The sequence below is a fragment of the Carica papaya genome, chromosome 2 (genome assembly GCF_054855325.1).
Source record: "Carica papaya isolate Zhongbai chromosome 2, ASM5485532v1, whole genome shotgun sequence".
Taxonomy (NCBI): Eukaryota; Viridiplantae; Streptophyta; class Magnoliopsida; order Brassicales; family Caricaceae; genus Carica; species Carica papaya.
Window position 1 is genome coordinate 6,488,085 of NC_142310.1, and position 13,585 is coordinate 6,501,669.

A 13,585-nucleotide genomic window follows, 5' to 3' on the forward strand; every position below is an offset into this window, starting at 1 on the left:
ATAGGTTTTCAGTTTGCATTTCTCTTTCTTTTATGTTTTTTTAAGGGGCATTCTTGTAGCTCTATTAGACATTTCAATTAAAATGTGTAAGGAATGTAACCCAAAATTGGTTTATAAGGTTTTAATTAAATTTAATTTATTTAATAGAAATAATAATAATAATAATAATAAAATGGGATAAAATTATTTTTGAGATTTAATTGAAATTGATTTTGGGAAAAAGTGGTGAAAATTTGGATTCTGGGGGTGTTTTTGAAAAGAAAATAAAAAATCAGAGGTCAAAATATAATTTAAAAAAATAGCACCACGTCAGCAGCCCGGTCAGCAACCTGGTCAGCAACCCGGCCAACCAGGACACGCCGCGTGGCAAGGACGCTGATGCGGGAAGCCACGCGAGACGGAAACACGTGAGCGATCCACGTGCGCACGATCGGACGGCTCAGATCCGTTCCCTCACGCGTGCGGATGGTTCAGATTTGATCACGCACGGACGGACCAGATCGCATCGCGATGGACGGCCCAGATTTATTTCTAATTTAATCGCGATCGGACAGCCCAAATTAAATCGTGATGGACGGCTCAAATTAAAACGGGAAGGTTATAAATAATCGCATCCACACCCAACCCCAAACCCTAGCCGCCAGAACCCTCGCCGGAGAAGATGACCCAGCCACCGGAGGAACCAGCCGCCGCCACCTGCCGCCGCACCGGAGGATTTTTAGGCCGCCAAACGAGGTAAAATAACTCCCCTTGGCTTGTTTTTTGATGTTGAACCTCCATGTGGCCAAATCAGAGCCAAATCACCGGTCAGTTGGTCGGAAAACACCGTCGAAGTCCAGCGGCGCCGCCGCGAATTTCCTCAATTTTTGCCTCCGATGAGGCCCTTCCCAGTTTCCGTTCAATGTAATTTTTACACCACTGTGACCACCATTCTTTTCTCTACAGGTTGACCGGAGCAAAACACCAAATCGCAACTCGCGCCAGAGGAGCCGCTGCACCTGAGAGCTTCGTCGTCGATGAGTCTCAGTTTTCTGGAATTTTTTGGCCCACCGAGGGCCCTAGGGGTGTTTTATCATAGGAACCAATGCAAGTTTGGCAGAATTCGACCGAAAATGGCCAGAAACGGCCAACCCGAGGTGGATCGCTGCCGTGGGCAGCGGTGCTGTCGCCGGAGCACGGCGGAGCCGTCGTGCTGGAATTTCAAAATTGGCCAAATAGGCCCTGGGTCTGATTTGGGATTTTTTGGGGACATGTGCAGGTACCAGAAGTGTGTTTCAGTTTCCGGAAAAAAAAATTCAGGGAATCTAAAGACTGCCCGTAGGCGCAGTGAGAACCCAATTTCAGACTCTGAAACAAGTAAGGATCTCTCACCCTATTTTCTATTACGGCATTAAAGCCTAATAAATGATAAAATGGTATATTCTGAATTAATAGATATGTACAATTAATTAAGGTTACTAATGGAGCCTGAATCTGATGTATTTTTCGGTCAGGTGTTGTTTGATTTATTTTACAGTTTTGAATGCAGTATGGTGCCTGATGTGTTTATTATATGGTTTCGTATGCATGAATCACGGTTTCATTTATTATGGTTTGAATTATTATGAACCCGATGTTGTGTTACCTTGTTTGGTGTCCATTACTGATTTACGTGTTTATATTTGATTGGATAATTGAGATTAAAAAATATGGAAAAAGGTATATGAATTGATAAATGGATAATGTCGATAGCCTAACTAGATATTCTGGGAGATAGTGGACAGATCGGGTCCATAGGGAACCCTACCGGGAATATGGTCTCTCATATCGGACGGGGTGTGGAGACTTTATGTGTTTTGGCGCCCATACCGGATGGGGTATGGGAACGGCCCGTTCACCCTCATACCGGACGGAGTATTGAGGTTTATGGTTTTGGCGCCCATACTGGACGGAGTATGGGGACGGCCCTGGAATTAAGTTATTAATGTGAATGGTTCACGTGTAGCAGGGACTCCCTATGGATCCCCATGGATACTAGTAAGTTGATAAAAGAGAAAATTTGTTGTCTGATGATTGAAATACAAAAGTATGATATGTGTTATGTTACAGAGTGTAACGGCCCCGGAATTTTAAAATGAAATATGTGTATTGAAAAGGTCAAATGCGGAAGCGTAATAAAAATTTTGATTAACATCCCTTACACTAAAACCAAAAACGTGCTCAAAGTATAAAAGAACAAACTAACTAAAAGAGAAACTCAAAAATAAAAGCTATAAATATAACTACGGAGTCTTCAGGCGTCCCCTTCGCCGTCTTCCTGCGGAACAGGCTCAGGAACAATGTCTTCCTTATCTGAAATGATTAAATAAGGAATGAGCTACACCAGCCCAGTAAAGACATCACACTATCTCACCGTCACAGAGGTAAAGGTGGGTAGAAAACACAAAAAAACCAATGGAGCATAATTTACAACAAATTCGTTTATCAATAATAAAATCCTTTACTATCCACTTACCTCGGTGAAGTTCATAAAACAACATACGAAAGCAATAACATTATCATCATCATTAAATCATATGAACTTTATAATACAACATTCATCACGCGTTTGCATTTCAATCTTTAAACAGCATAATTCCCCTTTACCAGCCTACTAGTATCCATGGGGGTCCATAGGGGCCCGCTACCCGTGAACCCTTGACGTTTAAAATCCTGATTTCCAGGGTCGTCCCCATACCCCGTCCGGTATGGGCGCCAAAACTATGAACCTCACTACCCCGTCCGGTATGAGGGTGAAACGGGCCGTCCCCATACCCCGTCCGGTATGGGCGCCAAAACACATAGGATCTCCATACCCCGTCCGATATGAGAGACCCGGTTCCCGGTAGGGTTCCCTACGGACCCGGTCCGTCCACCATCTCCCAGAATACCTAGTCAGGTTGTCCATATTTTCCATTTGCCAATTCACGTAATCTTTTATTCCCTTTCCTTAATCACCATCATTAAATTTCACACAAACATGTAAACCAGTAATTAATGCCAAGCAAGACAACACACAGTACCGGTTCACCAAAATACAAATCATAACAGGAAAACATGATTCATGCATACGAGACCATAACAATAACTACATTTAACATCATGCTGCATTTACCACTGAAAATTAAATCAAACTGTAACCGACCAACCCTGTGTCAGACTCGGGCTCCATTGGCAACCTTAATACATTATACATTTATAAAACCACACAACACAGTTTAATTATTTATTTAACTTTAAAACCGTGATAGGAAATAGGGTGAGAAATCCTTACTTGTTTTCGGGACCCGAAATAGGCTTTTCCGAGCGCCTACGGGTTATCCCTAAATTTTCTGAATTTTTTTTGGGAAACTGAAATACGTTACCAATACCTGCAGGTGTCCCAAAAATCTCAGAATCATACCTAGGGCCCCTTTCGGCCAATATCGCAATTTCTGCATGGCAGCTCAGCCGTGCTCCGGCGGCGGCGATTCACCTCGGGTTGGCCGTTTTCGGCCGAATTCGGCCACACTTGCATCGGTCCCTGTGATAAAACAACCCTAGGGCCCTCGGGGGGCCAAAAAATTACGAAAAATCGAAGCTTACCGGCGGCGGTGCTCTCGGGTGCGGCAGCTCTCCGGCGTGGTTTGTGTTTTGGTGATTTGGCTCCGATCAACCTGTAGAGAAAAGAATGGTGATCACAGTGATATAAAAATTGCATCAAACGAAGGCCGGGAAGGGCCTCATCGGAGGCAAAAATCGAGGAGAGGCGCGGCGGCGCCACTGGGTTTCGGCCAGGAGTTTGGCTCCGATTTGGCCACATGGGAACTCACCATGGAAAAACGAGCTGGGAGTATGAAATTTACCTTGATCGGCGATCGAAAAACTCCCCGGTGCGGCGGCGGGTGGCGGTGGCGGGCTCCTCCAGCGTCTGGTTCGTCTTCTCCGGCGAGGGCTGGCGGCTAGGGTTTTTGTGGTCAGGTGTGGGGGGTTTATTTATACCCTTTGCCTTTTAATCACAGCCGTCCATCTTGATTTAATCTGGGTCGTTCGATCGCGATTTAATTTGGATTAAGTCTGGGCCGTCCGTGCGCGTGCATCTGAGCCGTCCGTGCGCACGCTTGATCTGGGCCGTCCGTGCGTGTGGGGACGCATCTGGGCCATCCGATCGCGCGCACGCGGATCGCCCACGTGGCCCGTTCCCGGGTCGACGTGGCCTTACCACGCAGCAGGTCCTGGTTGGCCAGGGTTGCTGACTGGGCCACTGACGTGGCTACTGACGTGGCGCTGACGTGGCACAATTTTTTAAAATTGCGTTTTGACCCCCGGTTTCCGATTTTCTTTTCAAAAATACCCCCAGAATCCAAATTTTCACCCATTTTTCCCAAAATCAATTTCAATTAAATCCAGATAATATTTTTACCCAATTTTATCATATTATTATTTTTATTTTTATTAAATTAAATTAAATAAATCAATTAAAATTCAAAAATTATAAAATAAACTAAATAAAATAAATTAAAAATTAATAAAAATAATAATAAAAATGACAAAATTAGTGGGTGTTACACAGAGTGTGCATGATCTTATGTTATTTATGATGTTATTATTTCTCATAAGTTGTTTTCATGAATCTCACCGAGGTAAGTGGACAGTAAAGGTTTTTATTATTGATAAATGAGTTTGTTATAAATTATGCTCCATTGGTCATTTTTGTTTTCTACCAACTTTTACTTCTGTGACAGTGAGATAGTGTAATATCTTTACTGGGGTAGTGTAACTCATTCCTTACTTAACCATTTCAGATCAGAAAGAATTGGTTCCCGAGCCCGTCCCGCAGGAAGACGGCGAGTAGATGTCTAAAAATTTCATAGTTTTATTTATAACATTCATCTCTAGTATTTACTTTATTTAGTTTATTATTTCATACGTTTAATACGTTTAGATTATTGTATAAGGGATATTAATCAAAATTTTTATTCTGCTTCCGCACTTAGAATTTTTCTTATATATACATTTTCATTTAAAATTCTGGGGCCGTTACACTTAGTCATTATTTTGCTAGAAAATAATTTACTATGTTTTGAGCTATCGCACCTTGTAATTTAACATGGATAAAAAAGAATTAGGTCAAGTATTTAATTTGTTACCCAACTAATTGAACATAATAATCCATATAATATTTTTTCGTTCAAAAACTTAATTTGTTCGTAGAAAGTTAATCTAACTTGATTATTACAAATCAACTCGCATACTAGTGAGTTTAAATATTTCGGTTATACTAATCAAGTATAGGTCGAATATCACCGGTCCATATTATGTCCAAAAATTGATAAATTCTATGTCCTCAACGAGATTCGAATTTATAACTTAGCACAATGATATTGACCATTAAACCATTATATAATTAGTAGTATAGATAAATATTAATTGCATGCGTATTTATATTTATTAGTTAAATGATTAATTATGCTTAAAAACAAATCATATCATATGTTTTCATTTTACCTAGTTTTCATTAAGATCCAGATTCCGATCAACAAGAGGGTTGTGAATAGTTCACCATCCGGACTCCCTTCAAAAGTTAGTGAAGGTCATCCTAAAATGTTTAGTATATTATCTTTTATTTATTTCTTTAATTTTCATTTGTTCTTTTAGAAGAGATATTCTCGTACCTCTATTGGGCATTCTAAATTATTATGTAAGGAATGTAAATCCTAAAATTTATTATTTCACTTCTATATTTAATTTATGACTTTATTTCTTTTTAAGTTCCGGATCTTTACAAATTTAACATAAAAGAATACATATTTTAATATATAAAAAATTAAGTAAAGTTTTTATTTCGGTGCCCAACTAATAGAACATAACTCTCATGTAATATTTCTTTTATTGAGAAATTGCAACTCTATTGCGACTTAACCCAATTTAGTAATTGCAACTCTATTAATATTATAGTGAGTTAAATATTTTTGTTGTACTGAATCAAATATTGTAGAGTCAATATTACGAATCTGTAATAAATGCAAAAACTGATAAATTTTATGTTATTAATAGAATTTAAATTTTTAATTTTTAAATAAAGCACAAAAATATTTACTACTGAATCATTATGTTGTTGATAGGTATAGATAAATATTAAATTATATACATATTATATTCATTAATTAAATGATTAATTGTTGCTTAAAAACAAATGGTATTATTTGTTTTAATATGTTTTTATTTTACTTAGTTTTCATGAGATGAAGTTTAATGTTTTAAGATATATTTTAAAAAGCCAAATGCAGGTTCATAAAATTTTAGTTATGTGTTTTATATAAGTAGATTATCCCATCCCCATTAAAATACTAAACAAATTTACTTTGAATAAATCTTATAATATTTTGTTACTCATACTTTATTTGGCGAAAAATTAATCTGGCCGTAACTAAATATATTGTATAAATTAAGTTAAACCCAAAGTCCATTTTGTAATGTTGAAGTAGCTTCTGGCACAGCTAGTTAGATAGAGCGACCCCAATTAGACCCAAGACCTAATTACAATGGCGGACGACGTATGTGCTAGGGATTTCTTCCATTTATGAAGAATTATAAATATGGTGTGCTCATTTTGAATTGTTAGTCCCTCAGGAAATTATGAAATCAAAGTTGAATTGAAATATACCAATTAAACTTATGAATTTATCTTTTAACTTAATTGCACTCTAACCCAATAATCTTTGTAATAATTATTTGTAATTATGTTAAATAATAGAGATTAATTAATTAATCTGACAAAAAAAAAAAAAAAGGCATTTGTCACCTATAAAAAGGGCATTTCATGGACTTCCAATGCACACAATTTCCTCTTTGACATAACCTTCAAACAAATTTTACAACTTTTAAAATATGGAGAAGCTTGCTTTAAGCACTATTTTATCAATCCTCATTGCACTTTCACTCCTTACTTCGAAGCTATCGCTGGCTGGACCTCTATTACCACCAGGAACTCCATCACCATCGCCGGTGTTACCGAATAGGAGATGCCCCATTAACACGGTGAGGCTAAACTTATGCGCGAACATATTGAGCGGGAGAGTAAACGTGGTAATACCACTACGACAGGCATGTTGCCCGGCGCTTCAAGGGCTAGTAGATTTAGATGCTGCTGTGTGTCTTTGTACTGTTCTTAGAGGCAGGATCTTCAATAGAAATATAGTAGCACCTCTTACTGTTGGAGTACTCGTTAATGACTGTGGCAGGGGGCCTTTAAGAAATTTTCAGTGTCCTATATAAGGTATGTATGTATGTATTACATATGTTGATCTATTAATGATTAGTATATATAGTTTATAATTAATTAGTATACATATTTACGAATACTTCATAATTAAATAAATAATACATTTTTCTCTCTATAAAAAATTATAAATTTCAGTTAAACTATATTCTCATTTATGTTAATGTTATTTATATTATATTGTAATTTATTTATATATATTATCTACCTAATTGATGTACGAATTTATTGAAAAAAAAATATGTATATCCACTGATACAGTACAACTATGATCACTTTCTCTCAATTTTTACTATATAATATATAGTGCTGCCTTTATCTTTTTTATATATGTGTTACATATTTTCCAAATTTATCATTAGTAAAATTAATAATCATCCATGCATTTTTATGAATTAATAATTTAAGAATACGATATCATATATTAAGTTTTTAATCTTATTGTACAAACTGTGGGTTCATGTGCGTGTGTGTGTGTGTGTGTGTGTGTATATATATATATATTACAGAAGAGGTATGTGATTGATCATTGATGATTCTTCTTTCTAATAATTTTCTTTTGTTTAAATTATTATATTTTGCAGGCACAGGCCATTAGGAATAACAGGAGAGAGGCTTCCATACATTATACAAATATACAATAAACAATATATCTTTCAAAATGCACAATGGAATATGCTTAATTAACTTAAGAAATTATAAGTATATATAAATATATACTTAAATTAATATTATCATCAAGAAAATAATACTACTAGTTCTATCCTTTATACAGGGAAAATAATGTTCTACATACATGTATATCTTCCTTGTAATAAAAGATAGGTCTCTATATATTGTTTTTAATAAAATAAAAGTCTCTCTTGAGAAATTTCACTTCATCTCCGTATATTATGTTGTTCAAATTACTAATGACTGCATTGACTTTGAGAGTTGACCGTAAAAAATAAAATTACAAATTACAATGTCAACATGTAGTCAGTCAATGCTATTGACTTATACACGTGGCACCGACTAATAATTAGTTAATAAAAATTAATTTTGAGGAGCTTCAATTTAAGGAAAGAAAAAAATTAAATGGTTAAATAGAAAAGGTACAAGTTTTTTTGCCTTCTTTTTTTTTTCTTTCAAGTAGAACAACAAATACAATAATCAGAAGGAAAGAAATGTTTAAATATTACACATTCTTAGCCAGAAAACCCTAATGAGATTCTCTCTAATGATATTTAGGATTTTTGTAGGAGGTTACTGTTGGTAATGTAGTTCAGAAGATCAGTCAAAAGACTGATTTGCTAGATAGTCTGCATACTGATTTCCTTTACGATAAACAAGTTGTATGTTGACAATCCTGTAATACCCAGAATTTAACTTGTAATATTCAAATTAATATATATAATCTAAATTTTATTTTTTAATTATTATTTAATGTAAAAAATGAAGAAAATTAAATGGAGAATAAAATTGAAAACAATTTTGGAAAAAATATGTGAAAATTTGGGTTCTATGAGTATTTTTGAAAAAAATTTGATTTTAAACACCCCTATGGTCAAATCGAAGTAAAAGAACCAGCGGATTAGCTAAAAACTGCAGGCAAAGCCCAGCAGTGCCGCTGCAAAAAAATAAAAAAAATGCCTCCGATGAGGCCCTTCTCGATTCTCGTTCTGCGTAATTCTTCTACCATTGTAATCATCGTTTCCTTCTCTACAGGTTGACCGAAGCAAAACACTCAACCGCAAAGGTGAGCTGGCTGAGCCATCGCTCCGAAGAACCCCGCTGCCAGTGAGTTTCGATTTTCTTATTTTTTTTCGGTCAACCGATGTCCCTTAACATATTTTCTCATAGGGATTGATACAAAACCGGTCAAAAACAATCGAGCCGAAGCAAACCGCCGCCACAGGCGGCGGTGCCGTCGCTGGAGTACAACAGAGCCGCTGTGTCGGAATTCCAAAATTGGCCAAAAAGGATTCCTAACACGGATTTTGGATTTTTTTGGGATATTTCTAAGTACTTAAAGCGCGTTTATTCCCCGAAGAAAAATTCAGGGAACCCAAGGACTGCTAGTAGGTGCAGTCAATAAGTTTAGTACTTCGGGCATAAATTTGAGTAAGAATTCTTCACCTTATTCCCTATTATAGAGTTGAAGGCTAATTATAAGTAATATGGTATTTTACTAAACTAGTGTAGCTTATTCTTTCATTAACCATTTCATATCAAGAGAACCAGGATCCAGAGCCTCATCCACAAGAATATTGAGAGTAGGACGTTCAGTGTGTTTACTTTTAATTTATTTCCTTGGTTATTAGTTGTTCTTTTAGAATGGTTATTACTGTGAGCCCTATTTGGTACTTTCAGTCATTATGTAAGGAATGTAAACCCTAACTATTTATTTCGCTTCTGCACTAGATTTATAATTTATTTTCTTTAGAATTTCCGGGGTCGTTACAGTTGGTATCAGAGCCGCGTTCCTTGGAATCATTCCTTACACAAAATCCTTAGGAAACCAAAAATAATGAATTATCACTCAACTATTCTTTGTGAAATGCAGGTACATAGATGAGGAGATGAAGACCCCCACTAAACCGAGCAGCCCGAGAGAGTTCACTTCGAGAGAATGTTGACCAGTTATTTAAGATGTTGGAGAGACTAATCGCTGCCCAGCAGGCCCGGGAGGAAACGAAGGAACTACTTGACCCTCCCCCGCTGCCACAGGTTAAGCCATCTCTACAGTGAGAGGATCTCGAGCCACCTCAATACGATCCTGCTCCTCCACAGTACCACTCGGCACCACTCTAATATGATTCGGTGCCCCAACCATAGTACCACCCAGCACCACCACAGTATAGCCCGATACCCCAACCGCATCACCTAGTACCACTACAGTACAATCTGGTGTCTCCACCATATCATTCAGTACCACCACATCGTCATCCAGTCCATCCTCAGCATAGTCCAGTCCCTCTTCTACGGGACCTAGTTCCTCCCATGATGGACTCAGACTACATTGAGATGTATAAAAGACTAAACTCATCTACTTTTATAAGAGGATCTTTCTTTGAAGAGGTCGAGTACTGGTTAGCCGAGACAGAAAAAGCTTTCTTGAACAAAGGGTCATACTTACCACCTACATACTAGTGGGTGAAACAGGCTGCTGGTGGCAACTCAAGCAAGCCACCCTGCCCGTTCAAGTCACTTAGGAATAATTTTTTACGACCTTCAATGCAGAGTACCTTCTAGAGCATCTCCAACATCCGAAGAAAATGAAGTTTGCACTTCTAGTCTAGAGTAACATGACTGTATCAGAATATGCTCGAAATTTCTTAAAGTTTGACAGGTATTTCCCTAAGAGCATGATAAATGAAGGTAGGAAGGCAAGAAGGTTCAAATGGAGTCTCTGTCCTGAGATCAAACAATAGTTGTACGTATTCGAGCTCAGTACTTACTCGGCTGTTCTGGCCAAGGCAAAGTTAGTGGAGATGAACCTTCACAATTTTCCTCCAGCAATAGGGAACCTCAGGCCCTCGGCTCTACACTGCAGACCAGCACCTACTGCACCTGTTCAACAGAACAAGAGATTCAGGTCGATGACTTAGGCTTTCCCTAAGGTTTGAGCAACAGGACACGGTAGGATTTATCAGCACTGTGGCAAGGATCATGGGGACCAACCTTGCTACCACCTCAACAACACTTACTGCATATGTGGTAGCGTCCAACGTTATGCAAGGGAGTGTCCGAAGAACCAGAACAGGCCAGACCTCCTACCCAAGATAGGGCTTACAACCTCACTCAGCAGGATGCAGAAGCCAACCCGTACGTGGTACATGGTACGTACTTTATCTGTAACCATCTTACATATATTTTGATTGATACTAGTGCCTCGCATTCATTTATTTCACATGTTTTTGTATCAAAATTAAATGTATTACCTGAAAAACTTGATTCTGTGTTGTTTATGTCTACTCCTAGGAGTAGGACACTACTGGGAGAGGTTATATACAGAGCTTATGTCATAAATATAGCAGATAGAAAATTGAGTGTGAACCTAATAAAAATTTACACAAGAAACTTTGATGTAATTTTAGGAATAAACTGGCTAGCGGTGTATCACGTCATCGTAGATTATTTTCACAAGAGGGTTGTATTTAACCCTCCTAATGAGGAGTCATTTATAAATTAATAAAATTCTTTAACAGTTGCTCCCTCATGGTAAATTTTCTTATTATCAAGTATTTTAACCCGACTATTTTCTCTAACTAAGCAAATCCAAGAAAGAAATTTGTATTCAAGAGATTCTGGTAGTCTGAGACTTTCTAGATATGTTCTTGTATCAACTACCTGGACTGCTAGTGGATAAAGAAGTCGAATTCACTATAGACCTTCAGCCAGACACCCAACTTATTTCGGCTGCTTCTTACCGCATGAGTCGTGTTGAGATGGAAGAACTGATGAAACAGATCAATGAATTGCAAGACAATGAATTCATCCAACATAATATGTCCCCCTGGGGTGTCGGAGTCATATTTGCAAGAAAGGGAGATGGGACGTTGAAGTTATGTATTGACTACAAAGGTCTGAACAGGGTCATGATCAAGAATAAGTACCCCCTCCCTAGGATCGATGACCTTTTTTGTCAGTTGCAAGGTGTCCAGGTCTTCTCCAAGATAGACCTATGTTTAGGTTACTATCAGGTAAAGATCGGGGTAGAAGACATTCCCAAAATAGCCTTTTAAACAAGGTATGGACACTATGAGTTTCTGGTCATGCCATTTAGACTAACCAATGCTCTAGTCATCTTCATAGACTTGATAAACAGGATTTTTAGACAATTCCTGTATCAGTTTGTTATTGTGTTCACCGATGATATCTTAATTTATTCAAAAAATAGATAGGAATACGCTCACCATCTGACCCAAGTTTTGTAAGTTCTTAGAGAAATGAAGTTGTATACAAAGCTGAGTAAGTGTGAGTTCTGTCTCGAACAGACTACCTTCCTATGGCACATTATATTAAATGATGGAGTGTCAGTGAACCCCAAAAAGGTTGAGGCAGTGCTCAGCTGAGAAAAACTGACCTCAGTCAAGGAGATCTGTAACTTTTTGAGAATGATAAGTTATTACCGCAGGTTTGTGAAAGGATTTTCTAGCCTAGCCACTATGACTCGGCTTACAAAGAATAATACTAAGTTTGAGTGGAACGAGAACTGTGAAAGAAATTTTTTAGAACTAAAAAAATGATTGATTATTGTACCTGTGTTGGCCTTGCTGAATCGGGTAGATATACGGTCTATAGTGATACCTCTTACCTAGGGTTGGGTTGTGTTCTAATGCAGCATGGGAAGGTCATAACCTATGGGTCCAAACAGTTGAATAGTCATGAGAAAAACTACCCAACAAATGAACTTGCCTCAATTATTTACGCTTTGAAAACTTGATGTCATTACTTGTATGAGGAGACATTCCAAATCTATATCAACCATAAGAGTTTAAAATACATATTCATTCAAAAGGATCTCAATATGTGTCAAAGAAGATTGATAGAACTTCTCAAGAACTATGATTGTAACATCTTATATCACCCAGGTAAGGGCAACGTGGTAGCCGACGCACTCAGTAAAAAAAGTGCAGATATATTAGCTCACTTGATGGTATCAGAATATAGGGTAATAGGGGCCGCACAACAGGTACGACTTTAGGACCTGAAGATAGTCATATGTTTGGCTCACCTGACTGTTCAACCTGAGTTGATCTAGAGAATAAAGGAAGCTCATTCCGTCGATTCTATTCTAGCAACCCTTAAGAAAGATGCAAAATAGAGAGTTAATTCAGAGTTTCGAGTCTCTACCGATGGGTTGCTCAGATTTTAGAACAGAGTGTGTATTCCAGGTAACAATGAGTTAAAAAAGGACATCATGATAGAGGCTCATATTTCAAAGTTTGTCACGTATCCCATAAGCACTAAAATGTATCAAAGCATGCGACTCCAATTTTGGTAGAATTGGATGAAAAGATATGTGGCCGACTTTGCTTCTAAGTGTTTAGTATATCAGTAGGTCAAGGCAGAACATCAACGTTCAGGCGGGCTACTTCAGTCATTACCAATTTCAGAGTGAAAGTGGGAACATATCACATTGAATTTCGTGATAGGATTGCCTAGGGCACGTTCAGAACATGATGACATCTAGGTATTATTGACCGGTTTACCAAGTCTTCCCACTTCTTAGCCATCAGGATGATCGATCCCTTGAACAAGTTAGTAAGAATGTATATTCAGGAGATAGTCACATTGCATGGAGTGCCAGTGATAGTAGTA

The 13,585-nt window shown here is 37.6% G+C and overlaps 1 long non-coding RNA gene across 1 annotated transcript; it reads left to right on the forward strand.

The window, feature by feature from the left end:
• The first annotated feature begins 6,833 nt into the window (after positions 1-6,833).
• On the forward strand, positions 6,834-8,160 carry LOC148268709 (uncharacterized). The gene is made up of 2 exons (XR_015816712.1): positions 6,834-7,276; positions 7,864-8,160. It is a non-coding gene; the product is annotated as an uncharacterized LOC148268709 (long non-coding RNA).
• The last annotated feature ends 5,425 nt before the right edge of the window (positions 8,161-13,585 follow it).